We start from the raw sequence: 25,209 nt of genomic DNA on the forward strand, positions 1-25,209 counted from the left end.
GGAAGATTGCCTTCAGCCATTAAATCATCCATATTTTGTTCTGTCATCCTGTAAAAATTCAAAACACTCAAAATCCAATTAGCGGTGTCGTATTGCTGCGCATTCGAGGTGTGAAAACCACCCAAAAGTTGTACATGAGATTTGTTACTTTGTACATACTTTGACGTAGACGTTGTGCTTTGCTTTGCTTGAACATTTTTCTTTCAGTTGGTTCATGTTCAATTTTACAGAAGAGACAAGCGCTGTTTGGGATTGAATCTGATATTTGGTATAAACAAATTAGAAGGAGAACGGGTTCTAGATCTGCAATGAGTATGGTTTTTCCGAGCTTCACAAGTTGTTTGCTTATGCTGAAGATGCAAATGGTATCAACAAGGGAGTTTAAGAAGACCAGTGAATTTTTAGATGAACATGAGGCTCATGTGTTGTCCTTGATCATGGAACCACTGCTTGCCAAAATTCATTAGCACTATTGTTCATGTACTCAGCTGAGTGGATTTTACAGAACAGAAAAGTTTGAACCTTTGACATGCATTCAATATGCTTACACACACATGTGATGCTGAAATTGTGCTTTTCTTCCGAGTGGGAACACTTTCGATTGAGGTTCTTTGGCATTACAGCTCGCGGCTACTTTGGGCCTACTCTTCCTTGGTGCTTTTCTGATTCTAGAGGGAAGCTAATTTGAGAGGGAAAAAAAAAGGGGGAAAAGAAAACACGAAAGAAAGAGGAAAAAGAGGGGATTTTTGAAAAGCTAAAGAAGGAGGGAAAAAAGGGGAACAGAGGATACGAATGAAGAAAAGAAGGGGAGCTATTTTGAAAAGAAAAGAGGTATTTTGGGAGAGAGGAAAAGGCAGAAACAGAGGGGAGAGGAGGGGAATGTTTGAGGGGAGTCGACGAGAAGGGGAGGGCATGATCCTCATGACCTATGTTACAACTAGTCGGGCTTTGAGAATCAGAGGAAGCGCGAGAGCAAAGAAGGAGAACAACTACCTCGCTATAGCACTCGTTTGTTTGCAGCAGAGTGCTTGAGCCGTCTGATCACTGCAGTTGGTGATGATGCTAGACATTTCAATCTATTCCTTGCAAAAGAAGATCATACCCATAGCAAACATAAAGGGGATTGGCTTGTGCTTCAGCTTGGACAACTTGTTGCTCTTTCATAACAGGTTGCAACAGGTGTTTTTGAAAGCTTGCGACCCAAAGGCGTCAGTATACTCGTTACAATCTTACAAAAGCCTTCTCTGAGACAAGCTGCTGTTTCAACATTGCGCCACCTTGCAGAGAGAGATCCAAATTATATCATTGGTGCGACTTATACTCCTTCGACTGCTGGAAGCTGCATGCCCATCTTGCCCATCTCGTTGGCTTCACCTCTGCCGAAATGTGGTTTTAGCAGCCTCCAATACCATTTCCGCTGGTGGTAGAGTTGGGGGCTCTTATGGTGATTATCGTAATGCTGTTGAGGTTTCAAGCAAGGATGAGACATTTGTTGATGGAGAGGAAGGAGATCAACGAAAAGAAAAACAAAGCTCTGCAATCGAGGGGAAGATGAGGGACAGGGGAGTTTACGCTGAATCAGAGGAAAGAGGAAGGAACGAAGCATAGGAAAACTAGAGAAAGGATTGGAGAAGAAGCCGAAGCCTCATCAGAATATCACGGATGAAAGTAATACAATTACAAGAGAATCGGCGAGTATTTTATTACAGAATTACGACTTCTGTGTGATTGGAGCTTCACTTTCTCTGACAACGCCTGGAATACGATGAAGAGAACGACCTGTCTTCTGCAATGAAGGAGGGGCCAAGCTCTGACAAACATTATTGGAAGCTATGAGTGACGAAAAAACGGCCAACTTGCTTGCTACGATGAAGGGGCCGTGACAACGCGGAACGAACCAGTAAGAAGACCCTACTGAAGGTCATCATCGCACGCTGAGGAAGGAAGAACGGTGATGGAGTAAAAGACGTGAATAAAGCCATATTGAAGTTGTTGAAGTGATGAGTTCTTTAGAAGAACAAGAAGTTATAGTGACTATGGTGAGCTCGGGCAATGCTGATGGTGAAAAGCAATGGATGTCTCATCTGATTTAACAGAGCTTGGAAGGTCGCCTGTTGCTGTTTTCTGTGCTGATGTTAAGTCAATTCTTGACATTCCCAGAACGTTAGAGTATCTTGAGACTGAAGGTGTTACTGTTATTGGATACAAGACCAATGAATTTCCTGCTTTCTTTACTCGCCACAGTGGCTGCAAGGGAAAAGAACTCCAACATGACCTTCCCCATAGGGTCACATACAAGGTGCGAACTCTAGTTTGGACTTACAGAGTGGACTACTCATTTGGGTGCCAATTCCGGAAGAACATGAAGCAGCTGCCAAGCCGATTGAGTCAGCAATCAGTAGTTCTTTGCAAGAAGCATTGAAGCAAAAGATTAGTGGAAGCACAATCACCCCCCCTTTTTACTCAAAAGAGTCAATGAAATTACTGGTGGAGCCTCGCTTGCTGCAAACATAAAGCTGGTTAAGTCTTCTGCAAAGGAAAGTCTGACGACAATGTGTCCATCATATTGAATGATATCTCATCGTGGTTGGATGACAGAATAAGGTCCCAGTCCGTTCATGACTGAAGATCTCCATCTTCATATGTACTAAATTATTGTTACCCGAGGGGAGACTTACCGAGTAACGATGTTTCGTATTAAAGAGTGATTTTGCTGGTTTTTCTCCTATGCCAAGAACAGATTTGTGACTTCAAATTCCTTATAGTATTGGACATTATTATAATCTGTACTAAAACTGTTTTCTAAACCTCTTGTATATACCTCTGAGGATCTTCTGTATTCGTCTTTTATTGCTGCTGAAACTATTCTGAAGAAATATAAATATGAACCTTTGTGGAGGCTACCACAATTGACGATCTATCCTTCTATCCTGATATTATTCAAAGTCCTCAGTGGTCGCGACTTGGCTTTCGAAAACCCTTCGACATCTTTGGTGAACCCGACGTGAAAGCGTCGGAGAAATTTCAGGATGGGAGATACTTCAGCCTCTATTTCAGCTTCTTCTACAATTCCAGCTGCCTCTACTTCAGCTCCATCTATGACTGCTGAGTCAAGTACTTCAACGGAGGATCTAAAACAGATTTTGCAGAATATGTCCATGTATATGCAGCTCCAAAATCAGCAAACTCAAATGTATATGCAGTAGCAACAACAATTGCATCAACAGCAGTTGTCTCAGCAAAGGCAACTCTATTCGGAGCAGGAAAATGCAAACAGCGCGACTAAGGCTATTGAAGCAGTTGAAAGTGAGAAGAAGCTATTTGACGGGCGTAATGTTTCAGCATATTTGAAGACATATGAGATCAAGATGGGGTTCTTTGGAGTTCCTGCTGGACTTATGAGTAAGTACTTTCTTCGACTTGTCACACCTGCTTTGAGGACAAAGGTGACTGATTTATATATTCAAAATACACATTGGCAAGATTTTAAGAAGGCACTAAAAGAAGAATACTTCCTTGAGGACTTTGGTATGGCTACTCGGCGGTCATTCCGAGAGTGGGTCTACATGCCAAACAAGGGTCTTGCTGCTTCGGAGTTGATTCGAGAATTCGAAGAAAGGTATAGTCAGCTTGATGCTATTGAACAAAGAGCATTGGATGTTGAAAAAGTTGAACTTTTCTTGCAAGCTGCAGATCCTGCTCTTCAAGAAGAATTGGGTGAGCTTCTTGAAGATCGTACGAAGCCTATGGGTCTTAAAACTGATTGGCAGGATGCTCAGGATGCAGTTTCGACTTTGACCAAGAGGAGGATATGGAAGACTCGCCTACAGAATGGTTCCATGACACCTACATCATCATCAGCTCCTATGCCTACTTCTATCCCTGTTATTTCTTCTCCTCCTCAGCCAGTTTCTTGGCCTATGCCAGTGCCTACTGTTTCTACTCCATCTATTCCTCCTATTCCACGACCGATGCCTACACCTTCTGCTTCAAACCCATCTGTTCCATCGGTGCCTACCTCATTGATGATATAATCAAAGGAATCACAGATTTGACACTTGAGTCAGTCAAAGCGGAGTTGGTGGGTAAGTTGAAGGAGCAGTTTGCTTCGACTGTGCCTACTACTTCTTCTAGTGCTCCTATTGCACCTAGGAGTGCTCCTAGTGCTCCTAGGAGAGATCGGAGATGTATTTGGTGTGATAGTACGGAGCATCAGCATTGCAGGGATTGTGACTCTTTCCAGGATGCAAGGAGGCAGAATTTGGTATATTGGGGGCAAGATGGTAAGATTTGGTTGACTGAGACAGGAGCTCCACTTGCTACCAACTTTGGTAAAGGTGGAATGAAGAAGTTAGTGGAGGATATGGCTGCGCGTACTTCTTATGTGGCAGCTAGAGGTGATGCTTCTGCATATGGAGTACAGATTGAGAAGGGATCGGAGACTCAGTCTGCACTATGGACTTATGCTATGGAGACTGCAAACAAAGGAAAAATTCAGCAAACCGTTTTGACTAGCGCAGGCTCTAGCATCAGATCAGAGACAGGATGGGACTCGCCTGTTGACAGGTATTCTATTTATGCTTATTTGGCTAAATCTCATGGTGCAGATGTATTTGTTGAGGAGAAGCGTAAGAGGGATGAAGACAATCCAAGTGCAGCTAAGAAGACTAGAGGGGGTGAGTTTGTTACTCCACCTACTGCAGGACCGTCTTCAAGACCAGGGCCAGATCGACAGATGGAGGATGCTCAAAAGAGGGAAAAGAGGCAAGAGCCTAGAGAGAGAAAGCAGCCAGGATTCAGATTGATGTCCGACATTGAGACATCTACAGATATGAAGAAAATCTTTAATGATAAGATACTTGGCAGTGAGGTGACTTTCACTATTTCCGAGATTTTGGGCATCTCAAAAAGAGAGTTTCAGGATCAGTTTCAGGAGGTCCTGAAGAGGAAAAGACATGCATTGGCTACCACTGATACACAGGGAGTTTTAATTGGAGAGTTGGATGAGGATGATGATGAGGTTATGGTTGATAATGCTTCTGTTTTTCCGCAGGTAGAGAAGAGGGTTCAGCCTATGCATTATGCTGAAATTGATGAGCCTGTTTTGTTACCGCGTAGTCACTTTTCGCGGAGCCATTGGGCTAGGGCAACTACAGAGACGATGGTAAAGATTGGAGAGAAACAGGTGCCTTATGTTGCATTGGTTGATCATGGTTCAGAGATTAATCTCATTGTTCGTGGAGTTTATGAGAGTAACAGATGGCCTATGGATGTAGAGCATGGGTGGCGTATGAGAGCCGCCAATAACACTGCAGGTGATTTATATGCTGCTTGCCCTAGTGTCAGGGTTTCTATTGGTGATGTAGAGGAGGATTTTCATTTCTTTGTGCAGGATTCATGCTCTTATCCCATAATTCTTGGTCAGCCATTCATTACAGAGATGCGCATGGAGACAAAGGTCATGGATGATGGATCTGCTTATGCACGGATTCGCAGTAAAGATGGTATGAGAGCAGTTCAGTTTATGACTGTATGTGTGAACCATGTTAGAAACAGAGATACTCTCAGAGATGCACCCTTGCCCACTGTGAGGGATTCGGGTTTTCATTAGGTACCGTCGTTTCGCGAGACGACGGTGGTACAAAGGAGAGGAGATTGGAGTTCTCGCCTCCTGGCAGTAGCAGTGTTTTCTCCTCCGGTTATGTTGGGATTTCAGCAAACAGTTCAATGAGCTATCAGAAGACTTCTAGATTGTCTAGAGCTGCCAGGCAGTATATATGCAGGAAGGAGAAAAATTTGAAAAATGCAGGAATTTTGGAGGATGATGAGCACATAGATGGTATGTATGACAGTGTGATTTGTGCAGATACGATGACAGAGATGGGAGATATGCTGAAAACTGATATGCTGAATTGTTATGGTAATGTATTAGTGCAATCCCTGGACATGTTTCATGAAATTGCAGATTTTGTGTCACAGATTGAGTCAGATGCTGAGGAAACTCAGCAAAGAGTGTTGAGTGCTGAAGAAATTCAGCAAACAGAGTTTCCAGCTGGTTATGATCAGCTTTCAGAGAGACAGAGGGCTGAAAATTTTCAGCCAACAGAGTTTACTGCTGAAATATTTCAGCATTCAGAGTTTGGGGCTGTTCCTATGCAGTCCATAGAGCAGAGGGCTGAGAATATTCAGCCATTGGAGTGCAGAATTGCTGATTTACAGCAAGGTTTATGTAATGCAGAAGAGCATAATGAAGCCAGGGTTGACACGAAATACAAAACTGTGGATAAGAAGGTGAAGCCGGTTGCTGTACCGCTTCCACCTGACAGTGATCAGCAAATAGAGAGGGCTGCTAAACAGCAAATTTTGAGGAATCCGGAGCATATTGGTCATAAATTTTCAGCAGAGACACTTGCTGAATTGAAAATTGGAAATGGTGATTTCTTGTTACCCATGGAGAAGCAATGCTTTCAGGAGATGCTTGAGCGTCATGGAAGGGGATTTGCTTTTGTCCCACATGAGATTGGATGTGTGAATCCTGATATTGTTGCTCCTATGGTCATCTTTACTATTCCTCATATCCCATGGAATCTCCGACCTATTCCAGTGCCTAAAGCACACTTGCCAAAGTTGATTGATTTGTTGAATGAGAAAATCAGAATGGGAATCCTTGAGCCTTCATCTGCACCATACTCAAACAGGTGGTTTACAGTTCCAAAGAAGAATGGTACTCTTCGATTTATTCAGGACATGCAGCCAGTGAACAGAGTTACTATCAGGAATGTTGGTATTGGTCCAGTTGTGGATGAGTTTGCAGAGGCATTTGCTGGACGTGCCATCTATTCTTTGGGTGATTTGTATTCAGGATATGATCAGTTTCAGCTGGCTTTGGAAAGCAGGGACATAACCACCATGAGAACTCCCATTGGGCTTGTCAGGATGTGTACCTTGCCTCAAGGTGCTACTAATTCTGTTGCGCATATGATGAATGCCATGCATAAGGTCCTTCGTGATTACATACCTCAGCTTACTATGCCTTTCTTGGATGATGTGCCCATTAAGGGGTGTGCAGAAGAAGAGAAGAATGAGAGCCTAAATGAGCAGGGATGCAGATACTTTGTGGCTGATCATATTTCAGCATGTGAGAAGATTTTGGCCAGGTTAGAAGAAGTGAACTTGACACTTTCAGGGCAAAAATCTGTTTTTGGAGTGAATGAGGTTGTCATTGTTGGGCATATGTGTGGATATTATGGCAGGAAACCTTCACCTGATAAGGTGAATGCTATAGGCAAGATTGCAGAGTATTGTTCCACCACTTCTGAGGTACGGAGATTCATTGGTGCTTGTGTGTTTTATATGATTTGGATACCTCATTTTGCACACATTGCAGATTGTTTGTATCAGTTGCTTCGAAAGGGGCAGAAATTTTATTGGGATGAGAGCCACACTAAAGCCATGCGGAAATTGAAGAAGTTATTGCAGAATGCTCCTACTCTCAGGAAAGCGGATTATAATTGTGATAGGCCTATTGTATTGACAGTTGACACTAGTCCAATTGGCATAGGTTGGGCTGTGGGTCAAGATGATGCAGATGGAAATAGGTATGCTATTCGGTTTGGGGCGAAAGTCCTAAACGAGAGACAGAGGAGATATCCGCAAATCAAGAGGGAGTTATTGGGGATTGTGACGGCTCTCAAATGTGACAAGGAGTACTTTATTGGAGCTTCAGTTGTGGTAGAGACAGATTGCTTGCCATTGATTGGTATGATCACGAGTTGCTCTACTCCGGATATAGCCATATTGAGATGGATTGCATACATCAAGTCATTAAATCCGGAATTTAAACACATAGCAGGGAAGGATAATCCAGTGGCAGATATGTTGTCTAGAGCCAGGTATGATGATGAGGAGACTCTACTTGCAGAAGAGGATGATGCAGAAATTTCAGCCACTATGGTTGATCATGTTTGTCATGTTTATGATATTGTGGCTTTCACAGAAGAGCTCTATGTTGGAGATTGGTTGCAGATTGGCAGGTACCTTAGTACACTAAGCAAAAGAGATGAATGGACAGATGAAGAGTTCAAGAAGATCAGAAGGAAAGCCTATGGTTATTTTCTCAAGGACGGATTTCTTTGGAAGCATCCGAAGAAAAGAGGCGGATTACCTTTGCGGGTTGTCTGCGATAGAGAGTCACAGTTACAGGTGATGAGGGAGTTTCATGAGAGTCCTTGGGCTGGTCATAGAGGAGTATGGGCTACTTATGAGAAAATCAAGGAGAAATATTGGTGGAAAGGCATGTATAGAGATGTTTCTCACTTTGTTGAGACTTGCAGAGACTGCCAGATGTATTCAGTTGTGCGTCATCGAGATGAGCTTCATCCGACCTATCCACTATGCATTCATTATAAGTGGGTAGTTGATTTGGTTACCATGCCTATGGGTCTATGGCAGATGAGATACATTGTTTTGGCTAGAGAGGATCTTACCAATCATGTTGAGGGTAGATCTTTGAGAACGAAGACCACTAGTGCAGTGTGTAAGTTCTTATTGGAGGAAATTTTCTGCAGGTATGGTTGTGTGGGTAAGATCACTGCGGATCGTGGTGAATTGGATGCAGATGAAGCTAGGGAGTTTTTCTCTCAGCTAGGAATCAAATTGGCTCTAACCACAGCATACAATCCAGAGGGAAATGGGAAGAGTGAAAGAGGGCATCCGCCGATAGTGAAAGCATTAGCCAAAGCATGCAGAGGACGGATTGGAGAATGGCCGAGACTTCTACCATTTGCTTTATGGGCTGATCGTACGACTCATAGTGTTACTACAGGATATATGCCTGCAGAGTTGATGTATGGTCAGAAACCTGTTATGCCGATTGAGACTTGTGCTTTGACTTGGTCAGTTTTACCTTGGCAGGAGGATTTGACGAGAGAGGAGCTCTTAGCTCTTCGGATTCGACAGTTGGAGAGGAGACCTGAGGATATTCAGCTAGCTATTGACAGGTTGAAAGTTGCTAGACTAAGGAACAAGGACAGGTTTGATAGCAGGCATCGCTTGCGGCCTAGAGCAATAGAAGAGGGAGATTGGGTATTGGTCTTTGATAGCAGCCTTGAAAATCAGCATACTGCACTTCGGAAGATGGTGAAAAGATGGTTTGGGCCATACATAGTCAGACATGTCTTTGATAATGCAACATATGAATTGACAGAATTGGATGGGACAGTGCTTAGAGTGCCTATTGCTGGAAAAAGAATCAAGATTTTCAAGAAAAGAGATGATGAGGATTATGCAGTGGAAGAATTTTCGAGAGAAGAGCAACGACAAGAAACTCCAATGGAAGAGACAGATGATATGGCTGAAAATCTTGTTGATCTACCGGAAATGCATAATGAAGAGATTGATTTGTTTGTGGATCTTGATGATAATGATCATGGGTAGTTGGCCCATCCGGAGGATGCGCAGGATTAGAGGGGGTGGATGTCGTATTGCTGCGCATTCGAGGTGTGAAAACCACCCAAAAGTTGTACATGAGATTTGTTACTTTGTACATACTTTGACGTAGACGTTGTGCTTTGCTTTGCTTGAACATTTTTCTTTCAGTTGGTTCATGTTCAATTTTACAGAAGAGACAAGCGCTGTTTGGGATTGAATCTGATATTTGGTATAAACAAATTAGAAGGAGAACGGGTTCTAGATCTGCAATGAGTATGGTTTTTCCGAGCTTCACAAGTTGTTTGCTTATGCTGAAGATGCAAATGGTATCAACAAGGGAGTTTAAGAAGACCAGTGAATTTTTAGATGAACATGAGGCTCATGTGTTGTCCTTGATCATGGAACCACTGCTTGCCAAAATTCATTAGCACTATTGTTCATGTACTCAGCTGAGTGGATTTTACAGAACAGAAAAGTTTGAACCTTTGACATGCATTCAATATGCTTACACACACATGTGATGCTGAAATTGTGCTTTTCTTCCGAGTGGGAACACTTTCGATTGAGGTTCTTTGGCATTACAGCTCGCGGCTACTTTGGGCCTACTCTTCCTTGGTGCTTTTCTGATTCTAGAGGGAAGCTAATTTGAGAGAAAAAAAAGGGGGAAAAGAAAACACGAAAGAAAGAGGAAAAAGAGGGGATTTTTGAAAAGCTAAAGAAGGAGGGAAAAAAGGGGAACAGAGGATACGAATGAAGAAAAGAAGGGGAGCTATTTTGAAAAGAAAAGAGGTATTTTGGGAGAGAGGAAAAGGCAGAAACAGAGGGGAGAGGAGGGGAATGTTTGAGGGGAGTCGACGAGAAGGGGAGGGCATGATCCTCATGACCTATGTTACAACTAGTCGGGCTTTGAGAATCAGAGGAAGCGCGAGAGCAAAGAAGGAGAACAACTACCTCGCTATAGCACTCGTTTGTTTGCAGCAGAGTGCTTGAGCCGTCTGATCACTGCAGTTGGTGATGATGCTAGACATTTCAATCTATTCCTTGCAAAAGAAGATCATACCCATAGCAAACATAAAGGGGATTGGCTTGTGCTTCAGCTTGGACAACTTGTTGCTCTTTCATAACAGGTTGCAACAGGTGTTTTTGAAAGCTTGCGACCCAAAGGCGTCAGTATACTCGTTACAATCTTACAAAAGCCTTCTCTGAGACAAGCTGCTGTTTCAACATTGCGCCACCTTGCAGAGAGAGATCCAAATTATATCATTGGTGCGACTTATACTCCTTCGACTGCTGGAAGCTGCATGCCCATCTTGCCCATCTCGTTGGCTTCACCTCTGCCGAAATGTGGTTTTAGCAGCCTCCAATACCATTTCCGCTGGTGGTAGAGTTGGGGGCTCTTATGGTGATTATCGTAATGCTGTTGAGGTTTCAAGCAAGGATGAGACATTTGTTGATGGAGAGGAAGGAGATCAACGAAAAGAAAAACAAAGCTCTGCAATCGAGGGGAAGATGAGGGACAGGGGAGTTTACGCTGAATCAGAGGAAAGAGGAAGGAACGGAGCATAGGAAAACTAGAGAAAGGATTGGAGAAGAAGCCGAAGCCTCATCAGAATATCACGGATGAAAGTAATACAATTACAAGAGAATCGGCGAGTATTTTATTACAGAATTACGACTTCTGTGTGATTGGAGCTTCACTTTCTCTGACAACGCCTGGAATACGATGAAGAGAACGACCTGTCTTCTGCAATGAAGGAGGGGCCAAGCTCTGACAAACATTATTGGAAGCTATGAGTGACGAAAAAACGGCCAACTTGCTTGCTACGATGAAGGGGCCGTGACAACGCGGAACGAACCAGTAAGAAGACCCTACTGAAGGTCATCATCGCACGCTGAGGAAGGAAGAACGGTGATGGAGTAAAAGACGTGAATAAAGCCATATTGAAGTTGTTGAAGTGATGAGTTCTTTAGAAGAACAAGAAGTTATAGTGACTATGGTGAGCTCGGGCAATGCTGATGGTGAAAAGCAATGGATGTCTCATCTGATTTAACAGAGCTTGGAAGGTCGCCTGTTGCTGTTTTCTGTGCTGATGTTAAGTCAATTCTTGACATTCCCAGAACGTTAGAGTATCTTGAGACTGAAGGTGTTACTGTTATTGGATACAAGACCAATGAATTTCCTGCTTTCTTTACTCGCCACAGTGGCTGCAAGGGAAAAGAACTCCAACATGACCTTCCCCATAGGGTCACATACAAGGTGCGAACTCTAGTTTGGACTTACAGAGTGGACTACTCATTTGGGTGCCAATTCCGGAAGAACATGAAGCAGCTGCCAAGCCGATTGAGTCAGCAATCAGTAGTTCTTTGCAAGAAGCATTGAAGCAAAAGATTAGTGGAAGCACAATCACCCCCCCTTTTTACTCAAAAGAGTCAATGAAATTACTGGTGGAGCCTCGCTTGCTGCAAACATAAAGCTGGTTAAGTCTTCTGCAAAGGAAAGTCTGACGACAATGTGTCCATCATATTGAATGATATCTCATCGTGGTTGGATGACAGAATAAGGTCCCAGTCCGTTCATGACTGAAGATCTCCATCTTCATATGTACTAAATTATTGTTACCCGAGGGGAGACTTACCGAGTAACGATGTTTCGTATTAAAGAGTGATTTTGCTGGTTTTTCTCCTATGCCAAGAACAGATTTGTGACTTCAAATTCCTTATAGTATTGGACATTATTATAATCTGTACTAAAACTGTTTTCTAAACCTCTTGTATATACCTCTGAGGATCTTCTGTATTCGTCTTTTATTGCTGCTGAAACTATTCTGAAGAAATATAAATATGAACCTTTGTGGAGGCTACCACAATTGACGATCTATCCTTCTATCCTGATATTATTCAAAGTCCTCAGTGGTCGTGACTTGGCTTTCGAAAACCCTTCGACAGCGGGATGAGCATAGCTCAAAATCGGGTATACAAGGCTTATAGATTTTTGTTTGGCTTTCACGGTCTTCAACTTTTGCAGTTGCGGGATTTGAAATCTTCGTAAAATCTGCGTATAACCTTCTACATGTGCTGAAACTGGTTCAGCAAGTCTGCGTATGTGAACAGAGTCTTCCAGGGAACAACTTTGCAGTTCAGTACTTCTGCGCAGGAACAGTCCTTATGGGAGTTTTTGGCACAAGTCAATTCTGACTTCTGATGACTTGATTGACTTGCAAAGTAAGTAAATTTAGACTTGCAGACTTTGAAGATTTGTATGATTGGAGACTTGATTGACTTAGCTTAAAGCTGAGTCTAAAAAAACGTCGAATTTTAGGGGGGGCCGTTTTTTCCGCCACGACTCTGATCAGTTGATGCCGAATTACTAGATCGTCAAATTCGTTGCCTTTAAGCTCTTAAGTAAGCTTTTAAACTTACTTAAGCTTTTGAACTTAAGCTTAAGCTTTGATGATTATGAAGCTTATCTATTTCTGAGAAAAAAAAAGACTTGATAGAAGGAGATGCTGACGTGGTCGTCCGCCTCCTCAGGCCGGTCCTTCGCGATCAGAGGTTGTAGACAGAGGTTCTTGACCGCCAGGAATCCACCCGTATCGACCGTTCACGATGAGACTGACTATAGAGCTCGATCGTTCCAGGAGCTCCGCCTTCGCGCAAGATGGGTAGCGATTAGAAGCTCTCGATCTCAGCTTTGCTCTGATACCATTGATGCACAGATCCGATGTTGTATGCTCGCGTAGTGAACGCCGGAAGGTCCCCAAGAACAAAAGAACTCTACTTTTTGCACAAAACTCAAGGTAGAAAGCATACACAACATGAATAAGAGACCAATTGGGTGCAATCTCCCCCCATGCCTTGTGTGAGCGCTCCACAAAGCATGTATTTTATGTATTAATCATCTTCAAGCTCAAATAATAGCCCAAATTACAAAATAGCACGCTTTTGGCTTTTGAGTTTGCTTTAGTGCCAAATAGAAATAAAGCTAATGGGCGGGCGCCCAAAGAGTCAGGCATACCCAATACAATGTCCAAATACAAATATCATAATCGTGTGCCCATGCACATACAAAATAATAAATAAATATACAACGCCTTAATAAATAGGCGCGACAAAATATAGACGCCATGCCTAAGGTATGCGCCCATCAAAATATAAGTGATAACTCGAATACACGCTATCCTCCAATGCTTTCCTCCGCCACTGCTGCTATCTCTACACATCAACTGAAGCATTCACAATCGTTAGTAAAATAATACAATTAAACTGACAAAAGTGAATACCTAGCAGTCTTCAGCTATATAAATAAATCAATTGGTTAGAAATCAATCCTAACCTTAATTTATCACGAGTGCGCACTCAAAAATCATAAACGTTTATTAATTTAATATGTATTTTGTGGAATCACCCGCTATGGAATCACCCATGTACACACTAAATTAACGAAACGCCCGAAAAGGATAGGCGTCCCCATCGACTTCTCACACAAAGAATCCACTTTGTGTATGAACCCCGGTAAACAGAGTTTACAGAATCCACCGTAAAACCTCACGGAATCCACCGTGGAATATGCCTCCTAGCATCAAGAAATCTATTCCAAAATAAAACTAGCAATTTCCTTGACATTATCCTTCATCATAGTGCACGATTTAGACCATTTTATGAAATAGTTTGCCATAATAATATAACACTTTCATGTAGGGATGTATAAGTCCAACAAAATCAATGCCCCACTTCTCAAATGGTAGTATAGCCATGATAAGAGCCAGTGGACACTTCCTATTCTTCCTATTGTCATGTGTTTGACATATATCACATCTCTTGATATACATAAATACATCTTAGAAAATGGATGGCCACCAATATCTTGGTATAGCCATGATAAGAGCCAGTGGACACTTCCTATTCTCCCTACTACTGACACGTGTCTGATATATATCACATCTTTGGATATACACAAATACATCCTAGAAAATGGATGGCCACCAATATCTGACTTTCAAAGCTTTATGTGTAGTCAACCATCCATGAAAATGCCCTTCACAAGCGAAGTCATGACATTGTTCCAAGATAAATAGAACCTCATTAGGTGTGATACATTTATGATAGACATCATGAACTCCTTATTAATGTAGTGTTCTTGCAACCAATGCAAATTTCAAGGCTTGTTGCCTAATTTTTCTCTTTTCAACCTTCTACAAAGTGGCTCTAGCCTCTCTTGTGGATAGATAGTACATTATCGTAGCATACCAAGATGGAATGGAGGCCATATCAATTTTGAATAGACCCTCAAACTCATTACCTTCAACCAAGAGTCCCTTTGAACTCCCTGGAATCCATAAGACATTCAATGATGCCCTATAAATTTGGCAACTTAGTCAAAATCTTGCAAGAAATGATCAACCACTTTGCTAGGCAATCAAGCGGGTACAACTTATTCATCAATAGCCTTAGCCCCTCTGCCTTTGCATAAAATACTACCTTTTCATGTAGAATGTAGTGTTTGAATTTCTTCATTGCATCCCAAGGTATAGTTTCTCCATGTAAGTATAATTAATCTCAAATATCCCCAATTTGTGACTGGCAAATGCAATCGGATGGTATTATTTTTCCTCCCATATCTGAGATAAATAGTAGATGTGGTGCACAGATCCGATGCTGTATGCACGCGTAGTGAGCGCCGGAAGGTCCTCAAGAACAAAAGAACTCTATTTTTGCACAAAAAACAAGAGAGAAAACTTGCACGACATGAAGCAAAAGACCAATTGGGTACAATCTCCCCCCATGCCTTGTGTGAGCGCTCCACAAAGCATGTATTTGATATATTATTCATCTCCAAGCTCAAAAAAATAGCCCAATTTACAATTAGCACGCTTAGCTGTGGTGCACAGATCCGATGTTGTATGCGCACGTAGTGAGCGCCGAAAGGTCCTCAAGAACAAAAGAACTCTATTTTTGCACAAAAAACAAGAGAGAAAACTTGCACGACATGAAGCAAAAGACCAATTGGGTACAATCTCCCCCCATGCCTTGTGTGAGGGCTCCACAAAGCATATATTTGATATATTATTCATCTCCAAGCTCAAAAAAATAGCCCAATTTACAATTAGCACGCTTTAGCTTTTGTGTTTGCTTTTGTCCCACTAAAGAATTAAAGCCATTGGGCGCCCAAAGAGTCGACGGAGCCCAAATACAATGTCCAATAACAAATATTTAAATCGTGCACCCATGCGCATAAAAAATAATAAATAAATGTTAGGCGCTTCAATAAATAAGCGCGTCAAAATAAATATTGGTGCCATGCCTAAGATGCATGCCCATAAAACATGATAATTTCTTCTAAGTAACTTGAATACAAGTTATCACCCACACCAGTGCTTCCCAACACCACTGCTGCCTGCTCTACACATCAATTGAAGCATTCACAATTGTTAGAAAATAATAAAATTAAACTGACAAAAGTGAATACCTAGCAGTCTTCAGTTACAAAATAAATAAATTGGTTAGAACTCAATCCTAACCTTAATTTATTACGAGTGTGCACTCTAAACTCATAAAAGTCCATTGATTTAAATATGTATTTTGCGGAATCACCTACTATGGAATCACCCACTTGCACATTAATTAACAAGACACCCGAAAAGGACAAGCATCCCCATTGACTTTTCACACAAGGAATCCACCTTGTGTATGAGCCCCGGCAATAAATAAAATTTTACGGAATCCACAGCAAAACCTCACAGAATCCACCATGGAATATGCCTCCTAGCATCATACCCCCGAGGTGGGATAGCAATCATCCTCAATTGCTATTAGCTCAATGTGGTGTTAGCAATATCATCAGCAGCTTGAACTTTGTTTGACAATGATGTAACACGTGTAGGCAATCTGTATCCATAAATAATGGATATAGATTGCCTACACCTGTGTAGTTGTATGTGGGGCTTTCTATGTAGCTGTATGTGGTGTGTTATTGTATGCAAACTGAAGTAAATGTAAATGTGTATCCCATGTTTGTGGTTTTGAAATTGTGTATGCATGCAAAAGATCTAAAATGGCACTGTTAGTAGCTTCTGTTTGCCCATTTGTTTCAAGATGAAATGCAGATGAAAAATCAATCTTTGTTCCTAAATTAGCAAACAAAGTAATCCAAAAATTATTGTAGAATCTAGAATCACGGTCAGAAATAATAACTTTTGGCAAACCATGCTACCCAAAATATGTGTTGTTGTCTGAATTGCTACTACCAAAAAAGCATATTCCTTTCTTTATCAATGTCCAAAAGAAAGATCACCTATCAGTACCCCAATATATGGCATTAAAGCACAATGTGTGCATATGAATTACATGAGTCACCATTTGCACATTTCTAGAATTTCTATTGCCGCAAGAGTCCTCCCAATCCCTTCAAAATGGCCATTGAACTAATAAATGATCCACATACATCCTACTGTAGTTATCAACATGCTTGGAAATCTCTTTTTGAATGCATATGCTTGTTTTTCAACAAGTCATTAAAGAAAGATATCTTTAATGATAACTTCCCATTTGAGAGCATGTTCAATTTTTCACAATTATAGAGTGTTTCTCTCCAGCTCTTGCTCTCACTTAGTCAAATTTTGTGCCTCTTCTTCTTATAGATAGTGTCAACCTGTAATCTAAAAGAACTATTGTGCACCGTATGATTAAATATGTAGCCTATTGATGGAGATTGTGGTGAGGATATACACCCCAAAATTTATCACTTTCTCCTTCTTTCCTCTTAAGGTAGACTTGTTGCCTTCATGCCATGGCCCCCTTGCTAACCAAATAGTCCCCTCAAAGATGTATCTTTCACTTCAAAAATGGTGCTTTAGCATGTATTTTAGAACATCAAGACTTCCTTGACATTAACATGTCTCCCCAATGGTTGACACATCATGAGGCTTTATCTCAAACTTAAATAGGTCTACAACATCAATTATACTAAGACAAAATCTAGTCAAGAAATTCAGATCCCATCACAAAGATCCATGATTTTAACCACTTGTTCAATCAGCAAGCATTCCATGTGTTCTTGGGAAAAGGCCAACAAGTGGGATTCAAAATTTTTTGTTCACACTACGAATGAAGTGATTTTTTCGCTTTTGACAGGGCAAATGAGCTCCGATTTGGGATTCGTCTAGACGGTTGACTTCGTGAGATCAAAATCTACAAATGTAGCGACCATCATGCACTTTGTGGCTCTCTGATTCACATAGTTGCTTTATAATGTGAAACCTTGAGTGGATTAAATGGGGGGTCAAACAAACTCCAATCGATGAACCGAGACTTGCACTCGGTTCTTGGCATTGAACTCCATCTAGGAAAACTCTAGCTCATTGATCTACAACCATTTCATTTTGCATAAAAATTTGGTCTTTTGTGGCCTCGCGGGCTCTTTTCTGCTTCAAAAATTGCCTCTAGAATCTACTCTCAAGGCATGACATCAAGGGGTCAAATTTGAGCCTTATTTGCTATCTCAAGTTCAATAATATCTCCAAAACATCATACACTCCATCAACAATAGGTGCTTCATAATGGAAAATGAAAACTTAAGGATCGAACACCTCCTACTCAATGTGTAGTCATTCTCAGCCTTCCAAACCTTTGCCATCCATTTGATCTCTTCTATAAAACTAAAAGGCCCATTGTATGGTGCTCCTGTATTATTCAAAAAAAGAAAAGAAAGTAAAATAAACAAACGTACATGCCATCATTGCATTGCACCTAGGGGTTCTCAAATTAGGCACATCTAGTGACCTTGGTCTGTTGGCTCCATCCCTAATTCCCTAGCCCTTTTTTTCATCCCCCCACACTCACTTAGGGCATATCAAGGGTAGGGCATACCTAAGAAGCACACCTTAGACATGTCACCCTAAGTCACTCGTACATTTCCTTCTTTGCACCACATCAATGCCCTGACAAAGCAATGTGAAAAAGCATTGGAAGAAGGGACCGATCTCTTTAACCTCACTAGAAGTAGCTACAACTACCGAAGACTCTTATCCTCAAGCAAATCAACTATGATACATCTTATCAACCCAACGATGATGTCTTCAAAATTTTATTCAACTATAATCTTAGTCAACAACAATAACATCAATAGCATTGCTACAATGAACCAAAATGGCTATCTAGCACTCATATAATATATGTACCACAACATATATGTCATTTGGGTCCTCAGCATAAGGACAACACTTCAAGTTCACTTAGACTTTGACCTGTCTCCCAAACCAACAAAATATGTCATATACATGATAAGAAGACTAGTAGTTTCCCTTAGAAAGAAACTACATGATAGATTTTTCAAATGTAGGTACTATGCAGATCCCAACGAGTAATACACCAAAAGCTTCTTTTAAAGTTCTTCCATCCTCAATCTAATACTTTTGACCTTTGACTCACCATGAGAACTTACCAAGAGAATAATCATCATTCGAACGCACTGACAGAATCCCAATAGTACCACCAACTTTGACAACCAAGTTACATACCACCACTCCAACAACTTACCTTACAACGAGAAGCTTGTATGCCATCAAGAGTCTAAAGAACTTCTCCAATGTGATAACACATAGTGATTCCTAGTATCCACATCTTTAGTGCAAAGTTGAAGCATACCACCTACAATAAAGAGTGCCATGGGACTAGCTCTTAAGAGGGGGATAATGTTAAGTGCAAGAAGTACATAGTAGCATGCACAATGTGCAAGCAAGCACAATGAAGGAGCCTAATCTCTTTGATTATTCTTCTTATTACTAGCCACAACTTAATGTGCATGAAGCACTTGCATCTTTGAATTGCCAAAAGGTTGCAATAATTGTATTGATTTATCATGTAAATCCACAAGCTCGTTTTGATCCCCTGCAACTTGTAATGATAGTATAGGCTCTCAAGGAAAAAACCACAAAGATTCTAGTTCATTCTCACCATAGGAAAAGTATACAATAAGAGATGATTGGTCTTAAGGCCCAAAAGATGGAATTCATACCCAAGACAAAAGGGGAAACCCTTGACCCTAAATTTCATGTATGAAAATGATGAGAATGAATAGAACAAGCTATTCATGTGTGTGCAAACTTTGTGCACTTTCCTTCTTACTTCCATTGTGAGAGAGTGAGGATGAGAGTGAGAGACTAAGAGCAAGGGAGTGAGAAAGTGAGGGCAAGGGGCCAAGAGGGTGAAGCTCTTATTATCTTCTCTCCAATCACTCTCTCTTGCCATGCCCGTGCTTCTCTTTTGCATGTGGAGATCGTAGACAGTTGAGTATCAAAGGAGCACTCCCTTGGATCGTGGAGTGTATAAAGTGCATCCTTCATTAGATTGAAGGAAGGTCATGCCACTCACTACAAACAAATTCTTGAATTTATGTGCAAGAGACTATCTAAGAGGTAATAATTGATTCTAATGCATTGAAGCTCTTGAAGAAATAAGAGTATCTCTAACTGTTGCAATACATTGAGCTCATGTAGCACAACACATCACATCCTATCCCCTTGGAATAATCAAGATGTCCTCATCTTGAGAGAGAACATAGATGTACTATTCTTTGATGATGATTTGGTTTGTAGGGCCTATGGTTTGGGACCCATCACGTTTTAGCTATGTTACTCTAATTAACTACAAACACTCAAACTTCAAGGTAATCCAATGATTACAAAGACAAGGCATAATAGCCATTTGCAAGTTTGTTTTATTACAAGTATGAGGTTTATTTATAATCATTCTAAGTATGGCCATCTCTTTTGGATGTGCCCTATCTCATTGTACTCATGACACTTCTTTTCTTGGTCCTTTGAGTCTTCTTGGAGTGTTTGCTAGGAAGTAGTTATCTTCCAAAAGTTGGTCTCCATTAGGCCCAATCAAAGCTTTGGCTTGTATGAGGGCATGTGCATGTTAGTCAGCCTAGAACTCTAGACAAGTATCCAATGATTGACTCAATCCATGGTAGAATTTTTCCACTTATTGCTTAATACCCATAGGTGGTGTATATTGTTGTAGTATCAAAAACTAAGAATAATAGGCCTCCAGGATTAGTCCTAGCTCACGTAGGGTAAATAACTCATTCATCTTTATGGTGCAATAGGAAGGCAACAATTATCTACTTTCTTGCAACCTTTTTTATATCTTTCTAGCTTACAAGGATTTTGGTGGTAGTATTGTTTCAACACAAGTGCTTTCACTACAAGAATTCCCGTCATCACGGAGAGCGTCTCTACAAGCCAGCTGCCCAAGGTCCTCCATGTCTTCCTTGTGGGGGGCTTGCAAGATGCAACCCAAGGGTTAGGCCTTGATACAGAATAAGATTGTTCACCTGGGAGGGATTACAGTGTGGGTTATCAAATGCATATGATTAGAAGAGGCGGAGTGGGATGTGTTGTGCTCATTGTAGCAGGATGGCCCCCATGATGATGTTGACTTAGCCTCCCGCCATTAGCAGATCTTGGCTCACGCCGAGTTACATCAGCTAGTGGTCATGGATTTGGGGCAGGGCTCACCCTCGGAAGGATGGATTGGAAAGGGAAAGGTGTATAGAAAGGGACTACACCCTACTTATATCATCAGAGATGTTGGTCACATGGCTTTTCACTATGGCAATGCGGGGTGTATGCCCTTCGCCCAGAGGTGTAAATGGTCATGTGAGAGGGGGACCGGACGAGCCTAGCCTGTTGGCCCCAACTCTTCTGTCTGCGCTTGACTATTATTGCTTGTGTGTGTTGATAGTGTCTATACACGATGACAAAAGTTATTGTTTATTTATATACATATCCATGGATCCATGTCACTTCATGAGGGTAAAAACCAGCTATAGAACTCCGGATTGTACTGGAGCGTGGCATACGCATCCAGTACTCGTGGCACCTTACTCAATACCGATAGATATTTTGCAACATCGAGTAGCATGGAACCTTGCCCAAGTCTAGTGGCAACATGTAACTCCTCCTCAGTGTGAGAACCTTATCAAAAAGGGAGTTTTCTTGGCTAGGTTCAGCCAAGTCCGTACCCCGAATGGTAGTCAGCACTTGAAGGGAAGTTGGCACCGCATAGGTTGGGTCTCTTTGAGACCACCATTTGGCCAGTTGCTCCTTCACGACTGTCATGATCTAAGCTCCTAGTTCGGCCATTGCAACACGGGTTTCACACCAACCCTGTTCAAATTGACTTCGGCCCTGTGACAGTCGCTTTAGTTGCTCTATCTCTAAGAGATTTGGTTGGCAGAGCGCATCATTGAATGTGACCGTTAAGCGCAGTTCATCGGCTTCCTCGCCTGAGATGAGTGGCATGCGTTCATGCAGGAGCCTATTAGAGTGCTTGTCAAGATGTTCTTGCTCTTCCCAAGATAAGGGAAATGGCAAGTATTCTCCAAGCTGCTCTTTAGGGAATGCGCACATGTCTGCCAGGACATAGACACGTGTGAACACCTTGAGCTTGGCATCCAACTCAGTTAAGCATTCGATGACACTTCTATGTTTAACAAGGGCTTGCTCGGTTGCTATCTCATGCAAGGTTCTAGGAGTTTGCTTGGGCTGTAGCGTAGTTGGGGGCTCAAGCCTAGATGAGCAAGATCGGTCAACGCTAGGATGTCTGATGCCTGGGGGTTTCCATGTTTCTCTTGAGGCTTCGTTATTGCGTCATGGTTTTCCTTGGATGTGACGGGTATAGGTTTGTCACCCTATTGTGACAGCGTTATATCCACTCTTGACTGGTCAATGCAAGTTCTATTATCGGTGGATTGAGTGTTGCAAGCAGCCATTGATGGTAACGTCTGCTTTGATTTTTCAAAGCACACAGATGTGTTTGAGGTTTCACCGCTATTAGGAGAGGCATCAATTGGTTCATTGGTGGGTGGACTCGATGCTTTATTCATCAACTCTCTAGCACTCTTCGTCTCAATGCTCTTGGGGTCCACAACCACCTGCAACTGTTATTGTTTTCGTTGTTTTCTCCTCTTCTTCTTGGTCAGTGAAGGTGCATCTCTCAACATCTCAGGACCTGGACTAGGTCAACTATTGTTGTGCTTGGTTGGGCCTTAGCGTTTCCTGTCTCTAGGGTGTCCACATGGGTCATAGCCGTGGCTTGCTGACTAGCCTCGCTAGGTTGTGAGGGTACAACTGTCTCCCCTTTGGAAGAGTATAGCTCTTCCACCAATTCCCATGTGTTTAACTCCTCCAGCCTAGGCTTTAGGCGCTTTGAAAGTATGTATGTAACTGTCTGAATGCCGAATTCGGCCGGTCCAAACCTAGAAGTCCGAGGGCCGAGTGGGCCGGCCAAGGCCGAGTCAGGAGGGCCTAGTAGGCCGAGGCCGAGTTAGGAGGGCCAAGTGGGCCAAGGCCGAGTTAGGAGGGCCGAGGGCCAAATTCCAAGTTAGTCCGAGTGCTCAATTCGGACGGGCCGAGTGGTGGGTGTTCACGTGGTAGTAGGCCAAATGGTCTGAGGACCGAGTGGCCGAGGACCGAGTCGGGTGGTTCGAAGGCCGAATCGAGTGGTCCGAGGGCTGATTCTGGGACTCGGCCCATAATCGCCGTCACTCGAACATGCCGACCGGGGCGCGTTTTTTCGTCGGACCTCACGAAATCTGCCGTGCTGAGCGTTGGAGGCCTTCCCCCTAGTCAAGCAGGTCCAGATCCATCCTACTCATGTAGGGGAAGGTGTAGAATTACCTGGGCTGGGCAAATATCTCTCAGATGACAAGATCGAAGCGGAACCACTCACAAAGCTTTCCTCTTCTCCCGTGCTCTCCTGAAACCCTGCAATGCACAATGTGGCCTTTCTTGCCACTCTTGGCCCTTATACCCCTTCCCGGGTATGGTATTGATGCCCCCAATCACTCACTTGCCGATCTTAGGCATCACAAGCGAGCTTTTTACCATTTTTTGCACGATTTTTGCCCTGTTTTTTCCCTGTTCTGCAACAATAAACCCTAATGCTTATTTTCTTTGTTTTTCTTTGTTTTCTCCTACTCTAATGCATCCAAATCACAAAGTAAATACCTACACTACTCCATCTCACAACATAAATATCAAAAAAGCAAAAAACCTACTTGCCAAGGAGTTCAAATACCATCTTCAACCCCCTCACTTCCTACCTATCTCAAGCACCGGTTCGGGAAAAGCCCTTACTTGGATGCTCGATTTGAAGCGTGCAAGCGCTCAAGGCTTGAATCCATTGGTCCCGGCAACGGAAGCAAAATGTGGGAGCTTTCGCTCAACCGCTGTCGAAGGGTTTGTGAAAGCAATGTCACAACCACAGAGGACCTTAATTAATTTCAAGATGGAAGATCAATCAAGTGAGTGAATACAAATCTGCAACAGCAACTCCGACATAATGTGCATTGAGCAAAAGAATTTTTTTTCATCAATCATGCCCAGCAACACTTAATTTCAGTTCCAGGCCTGATATGACTGCAATTGCCTCCTGTGATGTTGATCAGTTGGAAAGATCAATAGTATTCATGGTCATGCACAACCTTTTGTATTGAATGAACCAGCAAATCTCCATAAACAAGGAAGAAATGCACACAGCAGGGAAAAGAAGTTGATGGTTATCAATGTCTGTAACACTCTCAAACCAACACTGCATCTATTATCCAAGTTGTGGCAGCAGTCATCTTTGTATATCTTCTTATACAGGTTTAACAGATTGTTATTGTTGAAAGGTAGGTAGCCAGTGAGACCTCAATTTAGTGAGTCCTCAATTTAGTGAAATAAGTTCAAAGGCATTCAGTAATGTTGGTTTCTTTAATATTTTCTTCTCTGTCACATACTGTTCATCAGAATCATCGAATACTGTGTATACTTCATCAACATGAATGTTTGGAAATCTGCAACAAGTGTCTCTGGTTTGTAGCTTTTCCTAAGCTATGAATTCTGAAGAATCAGAAGTTATTCAGTGCAGCGACTGTTTTGTTTTGGGCTTTAAATGACTTTCTTTCACTTTCCACAGACAAAGATGTCTTCTGCCATCGTGAACGATCAAAATTTGTGTGACAACTGAAGGTGGAAGAATCTTCCACAGCCAGGAGTTTTACTGTTTAGGAAGGAGCTGAAGTTAAAACCATTAGCTGAACCATTGGCAGAAGCATCTGTCACATGCTCATGATGGGCACGCCGTCCTGAAAGTCGTTAGATTTATTGGAGTTGGAACGGCCACGATATGAAGGTATTGAGGGGGGCTGAGATTGATGTTGTTAAGGCAGCAGTGGTTGCGACAGGCTGTCGCTGTGGTTGAGCCTAGGCTAAGCCTCTTCGATTTCCCCACAATCTGCAAAAGCTTTTCTTATGTCTTTAGTTGTGATTGAAGGAGGCACACTCTTTAATATGGTCGAAGTTTCTGTGCTGAAAGGAGCGTCTTTATCACTGCTCTGCACCATCCTCTGCTCTGTTAGTGATTCACACTCACCATACTCAGGAGCGGCTATGTCATCGTCATCTTCATCACAAATGTATGACAAACCCTGCTCTGAGAGTCCTTCTACAATGTCGTTCTCTACTCTTGAAACTTGATCTGCTTCGACACTTGCTCGATTTTGTCTGTGACTTCTCTCTCCAGCATTCGATCATGATCTCCTTCTTCATCATAGCTACAATTCAATCCGCCATCAAAGTGTGACGATACTACTGATTCCTTCACCTTTCGCTAGATGTCAGAACAACTGTCTCGCCTTCGTCTTCTTTCGAGCTCTCCTGCGTTCCTGCTTCTGATTCTGATAGTACATAGCTCTTTAAGATAGCTAGAGCCTCCAGTTCATCACGGACAGAT

The 25,209-nt window shown here is 42.2% G+C and overlaps 2 pseudogenes; both read left to right on the forward strand.

Annotated features, from left to right (window-relative positions):
- The first annotated feature begins 2,071 nt into the window (after positions 1-2,071).
- On the forward strand, positions 2,072-2,570 carry LOC148018872 (pseudouridine-5'-phosphate glycosidase pseudogene; annotated as a pseudogene).
- Positions 2,571-11,458: 8,888 nt separating this feature from the next.
- On the forward strand, positions 11,459-11,957 carry LOC148018873 (pseudouridine-5'-phosphate glycosidase pseudogene; annotated as a pseudogene).
- The last annotated feature ends 13,252 nt before the right edge of the window (positions 11,958-25,209 follow it).

Source organism: Lygodium microphyllum, chromosome 20 (assembly GCF_053477565.2).
Source record: "Lygodium microphyllum isolate KBCC chromosome 20, Lygodium_microphyllum_v1.1.10, whole genome shotgun sequence".
NCBI classification, from domain to species: Eukaryota; Viridiplantae; Streptophyta; class Polypodiopsida; order Schizaeales; family Lygodiaceae; genus Lygodium; species Lygodium microphyllum.